Source organism: Periplaneta americana, chromosome 6 (assembly GCF_040183065.1).
Source record: "Periplaneta americana isolate PAMFEO1 chromosome 6, P.americana_PAMFEO1_priV1, whole genome shotgun sequence".
Taxonomy (NCBI): domain Eukaryota; kingdom Metazoa; phylum Arthropoda; class Insecta; order Blattodea; family Blattidae; genus Periplaneta; species Periplaneta americana.
The window spans coordinates 21,890,830-21,910,668 of record NC_091122.1 but is presented as its reverse complement, the minus strand read 5'-3'; positions in this window follow the sequence as shown (position 1 = coordinate 21,910,668).

Sequence of the window (19,839 nt, the reverse complement as noted above, 5' to 3'; positions counted from 1 at the left end):
TTTTGGTATTTGGTTCCATTAGTTTTAGGGCATTTTAATTATCGTTTTAAGTAGATTTTAGGTCATCAACATCCGCCCCCTACTGATTACGAAAATTTCTAAATTTTGGTATTTGGTTCCATTAGTTTTAGGGCATTTTAATTATATCATTTTAAGTAGACTTTAGGTCATCAATATCCGCCCCATACTCATTACGAAAATTTCTAAATTTTGGTATTTGGTTCCATTAGTTTTAGGGCATTTTAATTATCATTTTAAGTAGATTTTAGGTCAACAATATTCGCCCCCTACTGATTACGAAAATTTCTAAATTTTGGTATTTGGTTCCATTAGTTTTAGGGCATTTTAATTATCATTTTAAGTAGATTTTAGGTCATCAACATCCGCCCCCTACTGATTACGAACGTTTCTAAATTTTGGTATTTGGTTCCATTAGTTTTAGGGAATTTTAATTATCATTTTAAGTAGATTTTAGGTCATCAACATCCGCCCCCTACTGATTACGAAAATTTCTAAATTTTGGTATTTGGTTCCATTAGTTTTAGGGCATTTTAATTATGATTTTAAGTAGATTTTAGGTCATCAACATCCGCCCCCTACTGATTACGAAAATTTCTAAATGTTGGTATTTGGTTCCATTAGTTTTAGGGCATTTTAATTATCATCTTAAGTAGATTTTATGTCATCAACATCCGCCCCCTACTGATTACGAAAATTTCTGAATTTTGGTATTTGGTTCCATTAGTTTTAGGGCATTTTAATTATGATTTTAAGTAGATTTTAGGTCATCAACATCCGCCCCCTACTGATTACGAAAATTTCTAAATTTTGGTATTTGGTTCCATTAGTTTTAGGGCATTTTAATTATCATTTTCAGTCGATTTTATATCATCAACATCCGCCCCCTACGGATTACGAAAATTTCTAAATTTTGGTATTTGGTTCCATTAGTTTTAGGGCATTTTAATTATCATTTTAAGTAGATTTTATGTCATCAACATCCGCCCCCTACTGAATACGAAAATTTCTAAATTTTGGTATTTGGTTGCATTAGTTTTAGGGCATTTTAATTATGATTTTAAGTAGATTTTAGGTCATCAACATCCGCCCCCTACTGATTACGAAAATTTCTAAATTTTGGTATTTGGTTCCATTAGTTTACGGGCATTTTAATTATCATTTTAAGTAGATTTTAGGTCATCAACATCTACCCCCTACTGATTACGAAAATTTCTAAATTTTGGTATTTGGTTCCATTAGTTTTAGGGCATTTTAATTATCATTTTAAGTAGATTTTATGTCATCAACATCCGCCTCCTACTGATCACGAAAATTTCTGAATTTTGGTATTTGGTTGCATTAGTTTTAGGGCATTTTAATTATCATTTTAAGTAGATTTTAGGTCATCAACATCCGCCCCCTACTGATTACGAAAATTTCTAAATTTTGGTATTTGGTTCCATTAGTTTTAGGGCATTTTAATTATCATTTTAAGTAGATTTTAAATCATCAACATCCGCCCCTACTGATTACGAAAATTTCTAAATTTTGGTATTTGGTTCCATTAGTTTTAGGGCATTTTATTTATCATTTTAAGTAGATTTTATGTCATCAACATCCGCCCCCTACTGATTACGAAAATTTCTGAATTTTGGTATTTGGTTCCATTAGTTTTAGGGCATTTTAATTATCATTTTAAGTAGATTTTATGTCATCAACATCCGCCTCCTACTGATTACGAAAATTTCTGAATTTTGGTATTTGGTTGCATTAGTTTTAGGGCATTTTAATTATCATTTTAAGTAGATTTTAGGTCATCAACATCCGCCCCCTACTGATTACGAAAATTTCTAAATTTTGGTATTTGGTTCCATTAGTTTTAGGGCATTTTAATTATCATTTTAAGTAGATTTTAAATCATCAACATCCGCCCCTACTGATTACGAAAATTTCTAAATTTTGGTATTTGGTTCCATTAGTTTTAGGGCATTTTATTTATCATTTTAAGTAGATTTTATGTCATCAACATCCGCCCCCTACTGATTACGAAAATTTCTAAATGTTGGTTTTTGGTTCCATTAGTTTTAGGGCATTTTAATTATCATTTTAAGTAGATTTTAGGTCATCAACATCCGCCCCCTACTGATTAAGAAAATTTCTAAATTTTGGTATTTGGTTCCATTAGTTTTAGGGCATTTTAATTATCATTTTAAGTAGATTTTATGTCATCAACATCCGCCCCCTACTGATTACGAAAATTTCTAAATTTTGGTATTTGGTTCCATTAGTTTTAGGGCATTTTAATTATCGTTTTAAGTAGATTTTAGGTCATCAACATCCGCCCCCTACTGATTACGAAAATTTCTAAATTTTGGTATTTGGTTCCATTAGTTTTAGGGCATTTTAATTATATCATTTTAAGTAGACTTTAGGTCATCAATATCCGCCCCATACTCATTACGAAAATTTCTAAATTTTGGTATTTGGTTCCATTAGTTTTAGGGCATTTTAATTATATCATTTTAAGTAGATTTTAGGTCAACAATATCCGCCCCCTACTGATTACGAAAATTTCTAAATTTTGGTATTTGGTTCCATTAGTTTTAGGGCATTTTAATTATCATTTTAAGTAGATTTTAGGTCATCAACATCCGCCCCCTACTGATTACGAACGTTTCTAAATTTTGGTATTTGGTTCCATTAGTTTTAGGGAATTTTAATTATCATTTTAAGTAGATTTTAGGTCATCAACATCCGCCCCCTACTGATTACGAAAATTTCTAAATTTTGGTATTTGGTTCCATTAGTTTTAGGGCATTTTAATTATCATTTCAAGTAAATTTTAGATCATCAACATCCGCCCCCTACTGATTACGAAAATTTCTAAATGTTGGTATTTGGTTCCATTAGTTTTAGGGCATTTTAATTATCATCTTAAGTAGATTTTATGTCATCAACATCCGCCCCCTACTGATTACGAAAATTTCTGAATTTTGGTATTTGGTTCCATTAGTTTTAGGGCATTTTAATTATGATTTTAAGTAGATTTTAGGTCATCAACATCCGCCCCCTACTGATTACGAAAATTTCTAAATTTTGGTATTTGGTTCCATTAGTTTTAGGGCATTTTAATTATCATTTTCAGTCGATTTTATATCATCAACATCCGCCCCCTACTGATTACGAAAATTTCTAAATTTTGGTATTTGGTTCCATTAGTTTTAGGGCATTTTAATTATCATTTTAAGTAGATTTTAAATCATCAACATCCGCCCCTACTGATTACGAAAATTTCTAAATTTTGGTATTTGGTTCCATTAGTTTTAGGGCATTTTATTTATCATTTTAAGCAGATTTTATGTCATCAACATCCGCCCCCTACTGATTACGAAAATTTCTAAATTTTGGTATTTGGTTCCATTAGTTTTAGGGCATTTTAATTATCATTTTAAGTAGATTTTATGTAATCAACATCCGCCCCCTACTGATTACGAAAATTTCTAAATTTTGGTATTTGGTTCCATTAGTTTTAGGGCATTTTAATTATCATTTTAAGTAGATTTTAGGTCATCAACATCCGCCCCCTACTGATTACGAAAATTTCTAAATTTTGGTATTTGGTTCCATTAGTTTTAGGGCATTTTAATTATCATTTTAAGTAGATTTTATGTCATCAACATCCGCCCCCTACTGATTACGAAAATTTCTAAATTTTGGTATTTGGTTGCATTAGTTTTAGGGCATTTTAATTATGATTTTAAGTAGATTTTAGGTCATCAACATCCGCCCCCTACTGATTACGAAAATTTCTAAATTTTGGTATTTGGTTCCATTAGTTTTAGGGCATTTTAATTATCATTTTAAGTAGATTTTAGGTCATCAACATCCGCCCCCTACTGATTACGAAAATTTCTAAATTGTGGTATTTGGTTCCATTAGTTTTAGGGCATTTTAATTATCATTTTAAGTAGATTTTGTCATCAACATCCGCCCCCTACTGATTACGAAAATTTCTAAATTTTGGTATTTGGTTGCATTAGTTTTAGGGCATTTTAATTATGATTTTAAGTAGATTTTAGGTCATCAACATCCGCCCCCTACTGATTACGAAAATTTCTAAATTTTGGTATTTGGTTCCATTAGTTTTAGAGCATTTTAATTATCATTTTAAGTATATTTTATGTCATCAACATCCGCCCCCTACTGATTACGAAATTTTCTCAATTTTGGTATTTGGTTCCATTAGTTTTAGGGCATTTTAATTATCATTTTAAGTAGATTTTATGTCATCAACATCCGCCCCTTCTGATTACGAAAATTTCTAAATTTTGGTATTTGGTTCTTTGCAATGTTATTTTTGAATAGATTGAATACACTTTGTGTTCATTACTGTAATTAAAATAAATAAATAAGTAAATAAATCTTTAAATAAATAAATAGTTTTCAGTAATATCTCCTCCACCTAAAGACAAATTCTTCCTCATGGTTCATTCACTGAAAATTACTGGAATGACGAGTTAAAATGTAATTCAGTCCCTTCTGAGTCGAAAGAGACACACCTGTAAACCCAAATGCAAGGGAAGGCAAAGTCACTTTTGACAGTGACTGTACAGTAATATGCGTGTGTTAACAACTCGCTTTGTGTAATAAAACTCACTTCCGGATAAAATCACACAAAGTTTCGCCATAATATTGCCCTTTGTTTTGTATTATAATGTAAGTAATTTCTGTGGAGTTTATGGATTTGCTTGCTGAAATCTACCTCCCTCCTGCTTCTTCCTTCTTCGCCGCGACGGTGGTTGGCGGTATCTTCATATTACTCTTGTTCAACTCCTATCACAAAGATGTGTCTCCGGTAACGCTATCTCCTGAGTTATAGGCAACACCGCAGTGCTTCCGCTGAATGCATCTCTTGTATACCACCTGCACAGTGCTTGCTTCCAGCCTGATTTCCTGGAGTTAGTGATAACTCTGGCGCTTGTGTCTTCCTTGTAATTCGTATTAAAATAAATGGCAGTGGAGCATTGTATGACTTTCTCCATCAGTAATTCCTGCTTTCGTCCCATGTCAAAGAACCTTATTGCTCGATAAATTAGACAAGTATTTAGACTTAATGCAATTTGCCCCCGCATTGCGAGTTCAGATTCAGCCAAGTGTGATACACATCTTTATCACGACTTACTTTGAAAGGGAAGTAAAATAATAAAGCCTTCCGTCGTAGATTTACTGTATATGAAAAATCTGAGAGGGCTACAGGAGAAACTACTGGTCATTAGTCAGTATTTAGATGCCCGCTATTTAATCCCAGACTCACAACTTTAGTATATGTTATAACCAGTTTTACTTGTAATCTTTTATTCTCAATAAAATTTATATAATTTATAATTTCTGTAAAATGTCTTTATTGATTCTACGGTATAAATGAGTGTATCCAGCTGCTTTACTAAAACATAAATATTCATCGAGATATCGAAAAAATCAAGTAATAAAACTTCGAGATACAGAGAAAATATCACATACAAATTACATAATGATTCCGCGGGGAAATTAAAATTACTTCCACGTATCTAAAAATCGAGTTATAAAAGTTTTTTTATTTTAGTAGTTTATTTTACGACGCTTTATCAACATCTTAGGCTATTTAGCGTCTGAATGAGATGAAGGTGATAATGCCGGTGAAATGAGTCCGGGGTCCAGCACCGAAAGTTACCCAGCATTTGCTCGTATTGGATTGAGGGAAAACCCCGGAGAAAACCTCAACCAAGTAACTTGCTCCGACCGGGAGTCGAACCCGGGCCACCTGGTTTCGCGGCCAGACGCGCTAATCGTTACTCCACAGATGTGGACAATTATAGAAGTTCGACAATATTTGTCTTTACTGTTCACTATGTTCTCCATGTTTTAGATGTTGAATCTGAAATATTTATAATAAAATCATATAAAACTTGTTTGGAAAAATATATTTGTAAATTATCTTTCTGGTTATACACAATTACCATTAACATTGGCATGCATCCAGCTTTGTGATGTGGTGTATTGCAAATTTCTTTAGCGTAAATTTTAAGCCATTCATAAACTATTTCGACCACGTGTCTGTTAAACAATGGTAAGTGACAGGGGTGAACATTATCTAACTCCCCTATTTTTTAATTTAACATCTTTTGACGTATTTTTAAGTTTATGTGCGTGGTTTTTTTTTTCATATTTTTATTACATAGTTTAATAACTGATTTGTAATTTATTTCTGAGTTAGCATTATAAATAGTGTGTGTGTATCCAATGCCCACTCACTTCACTTGTGTGATTCGTGTTTCGCATGCTGCGGATAGATGGCAGAACTGTGCACCAATTTCTAGTTGTACACCACTTCGGCGGGTCACGCTGTACATGACGTGTATCTGTGAAGAGTTATGTCGTGTACTTGGGCGAGTGTATGTGTAAGTGTAGTGTAGGGAATGAGTGATGATGATGATGATGATGAAGATGAGGAAGGGAGAAGGGGAAACCCGGTGCAGGCACGTAGCCTACTCCTGTCGAATAGCACCAAGGGGATCGCCAGGTTTAACGTCCCCATCCGACGGATGATTCACTATCAACAGCGACATATGCCTTCTCTTCATATGCACTGCGGAGAGATTTGGAATTTAACCTGGCATATTGGTGCAGAATCTAGTGATTAGAAGTTGTGCACCGCCATCTCTCCTAGTCCCGAGGTAGAAATTGTATATTAAAATTTCTGACCCCGCCGGGAATCGAACCCGGGCCGGCTAGTCTGGAGGCAGACACGGCATTATAAATAGTCAGAGTATTAATTATTTACGTATACAGTACCAAACACCTCTACATTATAAGTCATAATCTTAAAACACATATTTTAACTACAGACTTTTAAATACATACAGAAAGAAAAAGTGCAATAATAACTCACCATCTGCACGTGTCGCCCAGGTACGTGGTATTCTGTTCGTCTCAGCATTGCTTTCATCCACAAACGTTTCCTCACCGTTGCTGGAAAAATAAACAATCGGCTTATAATTCCCATAGTGATAATTAAATTAACATTCTGGTGCACAGCAACTATATGGAACGGAGGTAAATAATGCACGGCTATAAAAATGCCTTTCTTGAACAGTATAGTAAGCGCAAGATGATCTACATATGCGTGCATACTAAATGATTTCAAGTCAAACTTATCTTTTATATTATGGTTCAGAAGAATAAACCTTTCGGATGATAATTCAAAAGGACAAACAACAAACGGAAGTATCGCTGTCACAATGATGAAATACTAACCTAGTGTGATATGCATGGGTCGTGTAACAAGAAAATACTTTCCACCATAATAGGCCTACAGGATTTTTGTAAAAATACTCCCATATTCTTTTTCCGAATAGGTATTTACGTTACCTGGACCGAAAGTTAGACTTTAGGCATTGGTACTCGACTGAAAATCATGAAAATTTTCCAAAATAAAATTATTAGCTAATTCACTTCTTTAGAATGTATATTTTCATACCTCAAATAGATTTAGTTCAATTCTGATAATAAATATGCTTCATTTTTTTATTAAGACTGTAAGGGGGCGTGACATTTAAAGAGCTGTCAAAATTATGTTTTCATCAAAGAATTCTTTTATACAAATTTCTGATTATAAATCTAGTAACTTTTCGTTCTAAAGTTGTCTCTCTGAAGTTACTAGATGAATGTAGCGGAGAAGAATTTTAATTTACATAAATATTTATTTTACTTTCAAATCCGTTTCTCCGTAAGTTTATTTTTCTTGATTCAACACCAACTTTCTTATGCCAAATATTAATCAATCTGAATTAAATTTTTACTGCAAGTATTTATGAGGTAGCTGCATATCTCTATCCGTTTATTTTGTGAAAAATGCTGCTAGTTAATTTATTATAATTTTGTCATGCATTATAAGAAAAATAGCATTTTTTAAATATCAAAACTTTTTCACAGTGAATAAATGAAATATTTCATAAAATGAATGCATATAAATGTTTCTCTGTGTCTTGTGAATTTAACAAAAAATGAAGCTTGAAAAATTGAGATTTTCTACTTGATAAACTTGGGTTTGAAAATATTTCTAAAAAGAATACAAAAAATTAAAACTAAAAGCCAAAAACATTCGGGAGTTCAAATTTTGGATTTTGTTAGTCCTTTACATAGTAAACACACTGTCAAAATGTGGTTGAAAAAAATGATTACGAAAAAAGTTTTCATTTTTAGTGGAGTGTTCCCTTAAGAATTTCCAAATGAATATGTGAAAAAAAAAAACTTCCGCTCTTGTAACATAGAATATTTATTTCATACTATGTCGAATTTCCTTTTGATATTTTATTTTTTTTCGCTAAGTTTCTATTACTTATTGGAATTCACCAATATAGAAGGTTTATTCTCAACCAAGGATGTTTTTATAAATTAATGTTATATTACATTTGAAATAAGTTGTAAATTGTGCAAAATGATTTAAAAGTTGGATATTATAAGTCCGACCTCTTTATTAAGTTACATGGACACCAAGTGTGAACTACTCAACAGTCAATTCCAACAAAGATGATAGAAAAAGGGACAAACAAGACAACACTGTTTGATATTGTGTCCAGGCACTAGGCAAAGCACACAAAAGCTGTAGAATCAATGGGGAATGTAGTAATGAAGTGATATTATGTTTATGCAAATCAAGCTTTCAGGTATAAATCCCTGTAAAGTTGATTTGAATAATTTCGAGGGAAAAAAGTCCCGGGTTCGATGCCACGTCCACGTTTAACCAAAGGTCCCGGGTTCGATGACCGGCCCCGGAACAATTTTTCCCTCGAAATTATTGATATATGTTTAGGTCGTTCGATAGGTACTATGCAAATTCGTATTTAAAAACGTACAAAAAATGGTAATTCTAAAAGTACTTCACTTCGTATTATCGTACTATAGAAGGACAGATTATCATAAATTCATTACGCGAATGGGTGTTGGTAGTGATGTGAATAGGTGTTAGCAGTGAAGTAGGAGATGTGGACAACAAAAAAAAATTCTTGTTATAGGCCTACGCATGCATGCATACATACATACATACATACATACATACATACATACATACATACATACATACATACATACATACACACACATACATACATACATACATACATACATACATACATACATACATACATACATACATACATACATACATACATACATACATACATACATGCATGCATACATACATACATACATACATACAACTCACAATTGCAATATATTCCTATCATGTATATATACTTTCTTTTCTTTTTATTTAGGTTAAGCCATATATATGTATTTGTATTAATTCTGTGTCTTCCTTAAGTATGATCAATGTAAACAGGCAAAATAGACTAAATCGGGAGTATTTACCAATACAAATCCAAATGTATATTTATCGTAGGAAAGGGAAAACCCTAAAAACATGTAGTATTACTATGTAATGGAGCATGTTGTTCAATAAATAAATAAATAAATAAAATACATACATACATCCATATATACAACGAATGTGCGGATTGTCCAACCTCTTCTTTTCCTTTTCTTACTTAGTTATTTAACGACGCTGTATCAACTACTAGGTTATTTAGCGTTGATGAATTTCGTGATAGCGACATGTATTTGGCGAGATAAGGCCGAGAATTCGCCATTGATAGCCTGACATTCGCCTTACGGTTGGGGAAAACCTCGGAAAAACTTCAACTAGGTAATCAGCCGAAACGGGAATCGAATCCACGCCCGAGCGCAACTCGGAACAGCAGGTAAACGGGCTACCGCCTGAGCCTCGCCGGTGGCTCCAACATCTTAAGAGATTTACCAGTTCAGAAGACAAAGCGCAGTCAAGTGTTTGTCCGCTCCGTGGCTCGGACGGCAACTTGTGCCTAGAATACTTTTGCTCTCAATTAGTGTCGGAGTACGAACGTAGCAAATTGTCTCGCCACTTCGTCCCTGAGGGCTGGCAGAGGGACTCCTCTTCCCAATGCAATCAATACAACTTGTGCGATCAGAAATGGACAGTGGAGATGACAACGACTGGAAGACAGCTTCATTTATATTGTTGTCTGGACGCTATCTTGTTCTTTCGTCCCCGGAGACTTGGCCATTCTCTGTGTCTTTTCTCATAACGCCAACAGTAATAGAAGTTCTTTCTTCTCCTTATGCTATAGTGTGGTTAAGAAATGTGTGGTCTGTGGATACAGTCGGGACTCTGACAGCTCTAATGGTGCGATTTTTAAACCTGGAAAAAAATGTAACAAATGAAGGGAAAAAATCTTGTTCCCCGATTATTTTTGCCGTAATATTTTCCACTCAAGTAGTAACACAGAACGTAAGAAGTGATTAATTTCTAAATTTGTGTAAATAAACTGCAATATGTCCTCTACTTCCACGAGTAATGGAGGACCTATGCCTTTAGTTAATTTCATAAATATCTTCTCTGTTTCTATAGGCCTACTGTAACTTGTAATTTAACAATCTAATTTTGTCAATAAATTTCAGTAGTATCTCCCCTATATGTTCCATAAGCTACGATTTAACTTCTACTTTTAATGTAGAACTCACAATTTAAGTTACTGATTTTGTTGTGAAAGATTGAACAATATTTCCTCTTATTTTCAACAGAAAAATATTTTATTAGATTATGTTAATACATGTTTAGTATTCAGTACATTCAGCGTTCTGTAAAATTGAGTAGAGGGTCTTTACGAGGGGTAAAAGGCGGTCGATGACGACCATACCGTCTCGTTTTTAGTGTAGAAGTCATGTACCTCCATGCCTCCCAAGCGTCTTCATAATGTGTAAAGGGAATACTTTACTTACCAATAGTGAGATTCACATAATACTATGATCCGTCCCAGGACTTCGAACATATGGGAGAGGAGTCTATCTGTGCCAGAGTGTATTGCGGGCAGCATCAGCTCCTCTGCCTGCAAGCGATTGCTCGTTTCGTTCAACCAACTCCGCCCCCTAGTTCTCCCACATACCACTTTCGCAGAGATCTAGTTTCGTCTTTCTACTCTACAGATTTCTGGGACGGACCATAGTTCTTAAAAAGTTAATATGGCCGTCTTTTCAATGTTGCCAACAGTTAAAAATTATTACCAAAAGAGGTAAAGTCACAATGTTATACACGGAAATTATAATAATAACAATAACAATAATAATAATAATAATAATAATAATAATAATAATAATAACAAAATAATAATTTATTTGTGATTTATCTATTAAAATTTATTTTGTCTGGCAACATGAAAGTCATTGGAGTGACCAAAGTGCGCTATAACTTTTAGGATTCATAGACAAATGTCTTATAAAAATTGGAAATTTATCTTTTGAAGAGGTGGAGAAGTTCAAATATATCTGGGAGCAACAGTAACAAATATAAATGATACTCGGGAGGAAATTAAACACAGAATAAATATGGGAAATGCGTGTTATTATTCGGTTGAGAAACATTTATCATCCAGTCTGCTGTCGAAAAATCTGAAAGTTAGAATTTGTAAAACAGTTATATTACCGGTTGTTCTGTATGGTTGTGAAACTTGGACTCTCACTCTGAGAGAGGAACATAGGTTAAGGGTGTTTAAGAATAAGGTGCTTAGGAAAATATTTGGGGCTAAGAGGAATGAAGTTACAGGAGAATGGAGAAAGTTACACAAAACAGAACTGCATGCATTGTATTCTTCACCTGACATAATTAGGAACATTAAATCCAGAGATGAGAAGGGCATGTAGCACGTATGGGCGAATCGAGAAATGCATATAGAGTGTTAGTTGGGAGGCCGGAGGGGAAAAGACCTTTAGGGAGGCCGAGACGTAGATGGGAAAATAATATTAAAATGGATTTGAGGGAGGTGGGGTATGATGATAGAGATTGGATTAATCTTGCTCAGGATAGGGACCAATGGCGGGCTTATGTGAGGGCGGCAATGAACCTCCGGGTTCGTTAAAAGCCAGTAAGTAAGTAAGTAAGATAAATGTCTAAGGAAAGCATAGAAAAAAAATCTAAATCTAAATCTTTTTTGGAAAGTGAGAAAAAATATATTAACTTCAAAGTGAGCCGTCCAAAATAGACATTGACATGATAAGCAACAAATTTCTTATTTTTATTTTTCACGTTATACAGGGGGTCAAAGCGAGAGAAATTTTAGGAGGAATGAAAATTACTTTTAAAAGTGGCTGCTATTCGAAATCTTTACTGGTTTGCTACTTACGTCAAGTTCACTCTACATACGAAAGTTCGTCAGGCAAGAAAGAAAACGCATTTCTTTAACTCGCCGTAATTCGCAAACCAGTGAAGATTTTGAGTGGCAGCCACTTTTAAAAGTAATTTCCATTCTTCCTAAACATTTCTCTCGCTTTGACCCCCTATCTAACGTGGAAAATAAAAAAGTTTGTCGCTTATCATGTCAATATCTAATTTGTACGGCTCACTTCAAAGTTAATAATTTTTTCTCACTTTCCAAAAAAGATTTTGATTTAGAATTTTTCTCTATGCTTTGGTTAGACATTTATCTATATATCATAAAAATTACAGTGCGTTTGATTTATTATCATAGGAGCTACGACGTGATCATGTTTAACTGTGCGGCAAACAGATTCCTCGTCTGATGGCTCAGCAACGAAAGAACAAAAATGGTGGACGATAATACCTACCTAGACTTTATAGAGCCTTAACTTCCTGGGGCGTAAGGAAAGAGGAGGAGTCACGCCGGAAATAACAGCGACGCGACTATGGCCACTAACTTTCGTTTCATAAACGTTGGCAGCTTTTCCAAAGGCAAACGATGCTGTGAACATAATAGTTAGAAAGGAATTTCCACGTCTAGAGAGCCTATTTGTAATATCTAAATTCAAAACAAAGTTGGCAAAAGGAACTTCAACTTGACAATTATAAAGTAACTATAATCCAATATAATTGCAGTAATAGGAGAAGAATATTTAAGTTTTACCCTTAGGGTATAAAGTAAGAATACCCAGTCTATACTTACGGAGTAAATACGAGTAAATAAATACAACGAAAAAAGAAAATGGACATGAAGCAGTGGAGAAATGCAGAACAAAACGGATAGAAGATAAAATGTGATCGAGATAGGGAATCCAAATCAAGCTTTCAGGTAGACTATAACTCCCTGTAAAGTTGATTTGAATAATTTCGAGGGAAAAATGTTTCGGGGGCCGGGTATAGAACCAAAGGTCCCGGGTTCGATACCAGGCCCCGAAATTATTCAAATCAACTTTACGGGGAGTTATACCTGAAAGCTTGATTTGCATAATACACGTCACTGTTCATTAACAGAAAACCACAATTTAAGTCACTCAGAGTTAGTGTGCACTCACTGTTGGTTGCTTGACGGTTGTCAGCCCACTTTGAGGTCTGTGGATATAGAAGGAAAAATTGGATCGGTGTCTGGTAGAGTTCCCGGGTAGCTCAGTTGATAGAGCGTTGGTACGTTTAACCAAAGGTCTCGGGTTGGATACCCGGCCCCGGAACAATTTTTCCCTCGAAATTATGCGAGATAGGAAATGATTTTATGGGAAACAAGAAAAGAGAAAGAAATGAAACTAAAGAAGGTGAAGAAGTGGAGTAAGCTACAGAAGTAAGGAGAGAAGAAATATACAAACGAATAAATAAATGAAGTAGAAATGAAGAAAAAATAATAAGTATTATAAAGTAATAAGATACCAAGGAAAAAAAAAGCTGTTGTGGAGAGGAAGAGAGAAACAGAGACAAGTAGATATTGTGCAATCGAAAACTGTACTACATGAAAGGTACGAACTTGTATCTGTCAGTCTGTTTTAGTATAAAATGAAAGGAGATGTTCAGATCTCTTGTGGTAGTTTGTTGTATGCAGCAAAGCGTTGTTGTTTTAAAATTCCGGGCAGGCCTCGGCAGATATTTTGATCGGCATTACGTCTAGCTAATCCATCCTTAACATGAAGGCGAGTGACTGCAGGTTTAAATCATTCTTCTTTCCTGCCAGGCAGTTAGGTCGGCCGTTATCTGCAAAAGGAGAGGCTTGTGGGAAAATCCACATCACAAATCTGACGGCAGATACTCAAAGTTGGGGAGCGAGCAACCATCATCGTACACACACACGTAGACTACTCTCCGCAGGACCACAATACTCGCTAGCGTAATGTATAGTAAGGAGCCAGGTGTTCTCTGTTACCTTAGAAACGACTTGGAACCAGGCTGATAACCAGGCTTCGAGACTTCGGACCCAATAGAGCAGTTCAGTGGGAAATCCACATAACGGCGTACTGAGTATAGTGGTAAAGCGTACAGTGGGTGGGGGTACCGTAGAATGAATGCCAACAAATACGCAAGGGAAAACGCTCTGGATTTGAAGGTTCTGACGAATAATTTGGTTTTCATACAAATATATTTTCAAACTGTGTCTGAAACTATTACACGGTTAGAAAAGTCAGAGCAAGAGATGCCGGAAGCTCTCAAATTAATTGAGGAGATGACACAGAGAATTAATGAGACATCAAGTATACCGGTTACTGAACGTGTAAAACAGAAGTGGAAATCAATTTTATGTAAAAAAAAATAACGGACATGGATCACTGTGTAATATAAACAGCAAATTAGTGGATATAGAGTCACCCCAGAATAAAGGACTGGCTCTTAGAGACTGCAATGATGTTAGGTTTTTTCGTCATGTGACGTAGACCGCAGTTTTTCAGAGTACAAATTGTGTTTGGCAGATAACCGAAAACGATTTACGTTTGAGACACTGAAAATGTATCTTGTAGTATACTGTATTGCAATTCGGTACTGAAACTGCACTTCCTAAAGACGACCAATAGGATAAATGAAGAAATTAAAATTGCTGCATGTTTATTTCCACCATTAACACTGTGTATGATTAAAAACAAATACTTATAAAAGACAGGAAAATAAATGCATTTCACATTATTTTGACATTGTCATTGTGTAATGTATATTTCCCTATACTACCGTACTCTATTCTAAACAGCAACGTTGTTACCTCAACACATCTCTACCTTTCACTACCTGCAGCGAGTTAACAACCTATAGTGCAAGCACAGTAAACTTATTGCATCGGGTCCAAAGTCTCGAAGCCTGCTGATAACCAGGCTTCGAGACTTTGGACCCGATACAATACGTTTACTGTGCATGCACTATTATAGGTTGTTGACTCGCTGCAGGTAGGTAGAGATGAGTTGAGGTAACAACGTTGCTATTTACAGTAGACTATGGTAGAATGGGGAAACACACACATATGTACATTCTGAAAGTAAACATATATTGCACAATGACAATGTCAAAAGAATGTGAGAAGCATTTATTCTCCTGTCTTTTATAAGCATTTGTGTTTAATTACACACAGTGTTAATGGTGGAATTAACAGTGTTAATGGTAGCAATTTTAATGTTTTCATTTATCCTATGTGGGTTATTATTTTCTTCTGCAAATTTATTACTTTTTGAAGACCCGAATGGGTCTCAGTAACTTAATGTTCTTATTGAGAAAAAAAATTGTAAACGATTTGAATGTTTAGCACTTAAAATTATTTGAGATATAGTCCGATAATCTTGTCTTCATTTCGAAAGGCATTACCGAATAACGAACAAAATGGTGTCCATGTATGTTTCAACATATTTTTACATAAACTTCGTGCTTTTGTAAATAAAATGTTGTCTTTATTTTAATGCAAACATTATTTTAACAGAGTTTGATTAATTTTTTTTGATGATTTTCATAGTTCAGTAAAGTCTGTGCATATCAGAAACTAAGATTGGCTTAAGAAAAATGTGGCTGTGATGCCTAAATTCTTTTTAATCGCTTCCTACGTAATTGTTGTACCTCATTCATATAGAGCGAGGTGTCTCAGTGGTAAAACACTAGACTCGAACTCGGGATCTCCCGTGGTCGGCCAGGAAAGACTAGCACTGCTGCACTTTACGTTACGATAAGCATGGAGGAAGATAGGGCGGTTATGAACCTCCTCAGTTCAGCTATCGCTGTCTAGATCTCCGCTGAAGACCTCTTTTAACTAAGTAAGTGCCCAGGACAAACAAATAATTTCCATATTGTACTCCTTTGGGGAACGTACTCCAATGAAGAAGGAGAAGAAGACGAGGTTGGAAGGAGGGGTGTATTCGAGTACAGAGGAGGAAAGAGCCATATAAATGATGTAACAAGGTAGAACGATATTGTACAGTCTACAGAAGATTTCTATTCTCAATAGAAGTTGTTTAGTCAACTGTCCGAAAACAGGTCTGAACCTCACAAGTGATTCCAAAAATACACCACTTATGGGGAAACTAAGCCACGAGATAAAGGGGTACGGTGGCCAGTTCTTTTCCCTCTCCATTGCATACACCGCCGACTAGCTTAATATTACATTAATCAGACTAATAATTTTTTCCACTCACTCATATCGTCAAGTCAAATGTACTGCCTCAGAACACTGGTCAACAAAATTAAACATATTTTTTGTTAAAAGATAAAGAATGGGTGATTCTTATAGCATTGTTCGTGCTGATTTCAGATCTGGTTTCGAAAATTTTCTATCGCCCAGAGTTTTTGAGTAATTATGAAATATACTTCAGACTTTTGTAGTATTGATACCTTGTAACATTTTACCTAAAATCATATTTATTTACCTAAAATGTTTGTTAAATAGATTTTAGGCTATACTCCACTTGAGAAACATCTCTTTTGAGTGTCCAGCAGTAGACTGACAGAATATTTGGGTTCCATTTTTCCTGGTAGCGCCTTTTCATTTCAAAAAATCCTGATGAAAACGTTGCCCATGTTTGTCGCTCACTACCCGAAGGTTTTGAGAAAAGAAAAAATAGATGATAATCCAAGTAGTTATTTTCAGAGATATATGACACCCCATCAAGTTATAATTATGAATCAGCTCGCTGACAAGTTCTCTGTAATCTTTTGATCTGTGGTTCCTAGAAAATAAAACTCTGATGAATGATCCTTAGTTTCCGGCATATCATTAGAACTGGAAAAGGCATATGACGGGATCCTTTTAGCCAACCAGTTAGGCTAATAGAATTACAGGTTTCAGGGGTCCAGTTCCTGTCCTCATCTATTTTGCAATCAAAAGAACACTCGTAAGCTCTTTTAACTAGTCGTCACCTTGGAGATGATGCAACCCCTTATTTCTCTCTTCAAGTTCGAAAGCATTTACGTCGCATATTCGGTGAACATTGGATTGGCCGGGGTGGGCCCATTGTATGGCCTTCTCGTTCTCCTGACCTTACCCCACTCGATTTTTTTGTTTGGGGATATTTAAAGAGTTTAGTGTATGAAACGCCAATTGTGTCAGAGGAGGACTTCGTTGCTCGGATTCTTGTAGCTGCCGATCACTTAAAACATCAACATGGAGTGTTTCATCGTTTGAAAGACGGATTATCACGTCGTTGTACATCATGTATTGAAGCAGGAGGCCACATGTTTGGACAATACCTGTAAACATAATGTCACCAAAACCATTTTAAATGGTTACCACACTCTCAATGTCTGCGTTCGAAAGTGATGACTGACGTAACTATTGCTTTCCGACCTATGGTTATATAACAAAAAAATCTTTGTTTTGGGCTCCTCTACCATCCCTAGAAGTTTTTCATATGGAGTTTTGCAGCACCCTGTACCTTTATGTCGTCTAACATTTGATATCTATTATTATTATTATTATTATTATTATTATTATTATTATTATTATTATTATTATTATTATTATTATTATTATTATTAATATTATTATTATTATTCCTAATTTATTACTATTACTATTACTTACAAATGGCTTTTAGAGAACCCGGAGGCTCGTTGTCGTCCTCACATAAGCCCACCAGTGGTCCTTATTCTGAGCAAGATTAATTAGTATCTTAATGTTGTCTATCATCTGATATCTCGTACTAAATGAGTTGCTTTTACTATATCCCAATGTATTTTACTTTCTTTTTTCTATTATGGTATTATTTTCATGTTGTTTAGTGTCGATTTTATTATGTTGTTATTATTATTATTATTATTATTATTATTATTATTATTATTATTATTATTATTATTATTATTATTTTTGTAATATGTTAGTATTCTGTTCTTTAACTTTTTGTTAATTTTTCACTGCTTGCATACTTTGTAACCTGGTAGAGTGTAAGAGAAGGCCCTATGGCTTAACTCTGCCAGTATAAATAAATAAATTATTATTACTATTATTATTATTATTATTATTATTATTATTATTATTATTATATCTTCTTCTTCTGCCCCAAACTTTTCTCACGTTCACCATTCCCCCAGTGCAGCCTTCAGTAGGCAGTTTTCTTTTAAGCTTATGACCCAGCCAATTCCTTTTTCTCTTCCTGATCAGTTTCAGCATCATTCTTTTTTTACCCACTCTTTCCAACACAGCTTCATTTCTTATTCTTTCTGTTTATTTCACAAGCTCCATTCTTCTCTATATTCAGATTTCAAATGCTTCAAGTCGCTTCTCTTCACTTCGTCGTAATGTCCATGTTTCTGCTCCATATATTGCCACACTCCACACAAAGCAGCTCACTAGTCTCTCTCTTAGTTCTTTTTCCAGAAGTCCGCAGAAGATACTCTTTTTTCTATTAAAAGCTTCTCTTGCCATTGTTAACCTCATTTTGACTTCCTGGCAGCAGCTCATATTACTACTTACTTGGATATCATGGCTTAAATCAATAAATAAAAATATAAGCGTACGTGTATTCTGGGTGTGATCCCCAAAAAAACTAACCAGTGGAATTTCATTCGGAGATTATATGATTTAGTTCCAGCCAATTACAAATATGAGGGGGTCGGAAGCAAAGAGTTACAAGTGAAATTTCTAAAAATATGAGTTAAGTGCGTCCAGGGCAAGCTAAAGTATCTAAAATTTAAGTGGCAAAGGTAACCACATCACACACTAAAATTGAAATTAAAAATAAAGCTTAAGTACTTTCAACCATATTTTCTCAAAAGTAACTTAAGTGCACTTATACCTCTTTGCTTCTGACCCCCTCATATGTTTACTCTGAGGCGCGCGTAGATTCGTGGTTAAAGCGTTAACCCGAGAGGTCGCGGGTTCGATTCCCGATTGGAGCATGAATTTAGTCTAATTATTTAGACCTTCCGGCCGAACTATGGCCCTGGGTTTTACTAACTTAGCTTCTAACAGAAATGAGTACGAAAGATATTTCCTTGGGCACGTAGGACTGACATCCCTACTACCATTAATGCCTATTATCTGTACAGGTGAGAATTTTTAACCTCTCGCCACGCTGTGGACGTTCATGGCCTGTAATGTGGATGACTTCAACCTATAATTACATACAAGTGCAGGGATTAAAGTTGTTGGAGTTCTTGCAGGCAGTGACAAGTTTATCTCATTTAAGGGAAAATTGTTTTAAGTCTACAACGATAAATCTTTGTCAGAGCAATGCATATCAAATTGTGTCATGACGAATAATGAAATGTTATTCATTGACCTAGAAAAAGCTTATAACCGCTCTCCGCATTGACTGCAAGTCACAAGCGTTGTCATGCAATGTCTCGCTGTCATTTATTTGAGCTGCAGTTTGATCTCCCCATTACATTTTACGAACCTTTTCTAACGAGTTAGTTTCGCGTGTTTAGGAATAGTTTATCCCGATGAAGGGAATGCAGGTACCTGCTTTGCTATATGGTGCATGATGCATATGAACTTACATCTACGCAGACTAACTGTAGCTTTGTTAGCTTATAACTTCTCATCAAATAGACCAGACTTAATTCCTCTGCTGAATTCGCAGATTTATTTG